Raw genomic sequence first — 3,601 nt, 5'->3', positions numbered from 1 at the left:
TCCTTGACCCCATCATCGACGGATTTCACCTCACTCGAGTCCTTATGGACGGTGGCAGCAGCATGAACCTGCTCTATCAGGATACAGTGCGCAAAATGGGTATTGACCCATCAAGGATCAAACCCACAAAAACCACCTTTAAAGGTGTCATACCAGGTGTAGAGGCCTGTTGCACGAGCTCAATCACACTGGAAGTAGTCTTCGGATCCCCGGACAACTTCTGAAGCGAGGAGTTGATCTTTGATATCGTCCCCTTCCGCAGTGGCTATCACGCGCTGCTCGGACGAACCGCATTCGCCATATTCAATGCGGTACCGCATTATGCATACCTCAAGCTCAAAATGCCAAGACCTCGCGGGGTTATAATAGTTAATGGAAACATAGAACGCTCGCTCCGTACGGAGGAGCACACTGCCGCCCTCGCAGCAGAAATACAAAACAGCCTTCTGAGGCAAACCGACAATTCGGCGATAAAGCCCTCGGGCACCTTCAAGCGAATCCGGAGTACCCTGCAACAGGATCTCCCGGCACGTTCCGAGCTCGCCTAGCAATTCGGCCTCCGTCCTAGTCCCAGTAAAGCTGCGAAATTTCTGCCGCGCGCCCATAATTATGCACTCAAGATACCATGGGCATAGGCGGAGGCACGGCTATGGCACGTCCCACAATGCGGCTCAACCGCTTCAGGACCCGCATATCTTTACCATTTTCTTCCTTTCATGACCCTATTCTCTGAAGGCCCTCTCCGATACCCTGATTATCGGACCCATCACAGGAAGGAAACACCAAGGAAGCAAGAAGCTTTGACGTACAAGGGAATCCCCAGGTGGTCTCTGATAACGATCGCTATACCTGTTTTACATACCCACACGCAACCTGCCCTTGGACAGGACATGTCAAATAGTCCTATTTTTTCTTATTGCACTACTTGTATACATACGCTTTGACGTATCATTTAAATAACAATGCACAGCGTTAGCTTATTATTGCATTTCTTCATCTTTTTTCCATGTCTGCTTATTTATGACAAATTGCACCCGTACATTCTGGTACGTCCAGTGCGCCAGGGGCTTCAGTGTACCCCATAACACGGCAAGAAAAGTCCGAACACTTTCGACAATGCGGCACCCCGAACTTATAGCATTATATGCATCAGCTCCGAATCATGTCTTGGGTCAATAGTTGGGTTTGCCCGGCTCCCATGTTTTGGTACCTTACGTTCCGCTATATCGGCTAAGGTAGCACTGGGAGAACTACTGCGATTGTGTCCCGGTTCTTCCGGACGAGCACCTCAGTAGAGAAAGCCGAAAACTGACTGTCATGATACGGCGAGAGCTGGTCGCTGTTCGAGTGGTCTCAAATCCTTAAAGATTTTTCCGCTTAGGGCGAGGAATCAGCCTTGTTCGATTTAGGCGTATATAGCGCCCCAAGTTCGACCTTCCGAATACTAGTGGCTTCACCAAAATTTAAAATTTTAGACTTTTATGGCTAAGTGAGAGTGATAAAGTTGTATAGTCTGATTGCCTCGTTCGCTGGGCTAAACACCTCCTTAAAGGACCAATTTTTTTGTATAAAGAGTGTTTAAGATTTATCCCGAACACCTCAGTACTAGTTACATGGGGGCAGAAGCCGACGATTGGCCAACTCTCAGATTTTATAAATGGTCGTACAGAAGGTAATATTTTAAATCAACAAGCGTTATATAGCGCACATGAACTCGTTTTCATATTACAGGATCATATGAGTATATTCATTCAAATATTACATCCTTAGCACATTCCTCCGCCACAAGGCGGGCACCCTTCAGAACACTGTCATAATACTTTTCGGGGTGGCGATGCCCCTTGCCCTCCGGTGGCCCCTCCTTCACCAGCTTTTCGGCGTCCATCTTCTCCCAGTGCACCTTCCCACAGGCAAAGGCCCTACGCGCACCTTCAATGCAGACGGACCACTTTATGACTTCAAGCCGTGGGCAGGCATTCACAAGCCGCTTTACCAGGCCGAAGTAGCTGCCAGGCAGGGGCTCGCTAGGCCACATCCGGACTATGAGACCCTTCATGGCCAGTTCGGCCGCCTTGTGAAGCTCGACTAATTGCTTCAGTCGGTCGCTCAAGGGCATAGGATGTTCGGTCCCAGAATATTGAGACCAGAACAACTTTTCCGTCAAGCTCCCTTCCTCGGCCCGGTAGAACTCCGCGGCATCCGATATGCTGCTGGGTAGATCTGCGAACGCTCCTGGAGAGCTCCGAATTCGGGTAAGTAAAAGGAAAGTTTCCTTCACATGCTTGCTTTGCATAATGAATGCCTTACCCGCCGCTATCTTCTTGACCGCCTGAATCTCCTGGAGGGCCTTTTGAGCTTCGGCCTTGGCATTTTGTGCGTTCTTGAGGGCCTTCGCAAGCTCAGACCCCTGCGTCTTAGAGTCACGCTCCAAGGACTCGTATTTTTTGACGAAATCCTGGAGCTCTTGCTGAAGCTCGCCGACTCGGGCCTCTTGCTTCTCACGCTCGATGTGCTCCTGGGCTGCTCTGTCTTCGGCCTCGAACAGCGCTTTCTTCAGGGTGCCACTTCGGTCATGGCCCCTAGCAAAATTCATGATGAGCACAATCTAGTAACAACTTTTTTTTCTTTATCAATATACAAACGGGGTATCACTTACCTTCGTTCTCTTTGAGCTGCCTCTTGGTAAGGCCGAGCTCTTCCTCGGACCGCTCAAGGTCCCGCTTCAGTCCAGATACTTCCGCAGTACGAGCGGCAGTGGCCAGCAGCAAAGCCTGCTTATTCACATAGACATATTTTGATTAGACTCCTGTGATTATTATTTGATCCTCTGTTCGGCCTTTCTTTGCGAACACCAAATAGAGCATCAGGGGCTACTGTCTATATTGTGATATTTTCTCATAATTCTATTACTTACCTCAAAGCCTGTTAGGAGGCTGGCACAGTGTAGCGACCCGACCCGAATGGATCAAGTCTCTGTGCTTATGTGTCATCCCTGGATCAGTATGCTGACACACACAGTACTCGAAGGATTTATAACAGAGGTAAATCACATGTATAAAGTAACATAAATACTATTACCTCAATCCAAATATAGCGGAAGCAACAAGGTTGTGGTTTCCCATCAACACCAACGGCAAAGTTGAGTGTAGAAATCGTAACCCTAACGTATCACTTACTCGTCGTAAGAAACCTGCAACATAAGACGTTGCAGCCCGAAAACGGGTCAGTACATTGAATGTACTGGCAAATTCACACCATAGAGAAAGAACAATGGCTATCACTACATGCATATTTGGCTGGTGGAAAAGCTCTATGGTTATAAGGTTTTTGCGTAAAGCCAATTTTTCCCTACTGCAAAGGAATAAGTTTATTTAACTATCATGGTGGTTGTTAAACATTGAGAATGGTTGACAGCATTCTCAATCCCAATTAGAAAAATAATTAAAACCCAACAACATTAATTAGAAGTAACATGTTGAGATCCACAGGATATTCAAGTACTAGATACTCAAGTTGTCCATAACCGGGGACACGGCTAATCATGATTAGTTTGTTACTCTGAAGAGGTTTGCGCACTTTTCCCCACATGACTCGATCGCCC

The sequence above is a fragment of the Triticum urartu genome, chromosome 1 (genome assembly GCF_003073215.2).
Source record: "Triticum urartu cultivar G1812 chromosome 1, Tu2.1, whole genome shotgun sequence".
NCBI classification, from domain to species: domain Eukaryota; kingdom Viridiplantae; phylum Streptophyta; class Magnoliopsida; order Poales; family Poaceae; genus Triticum; species Triticum urartu.
This window is presented reverse-complemented; position numbering follows the sequence as displayed.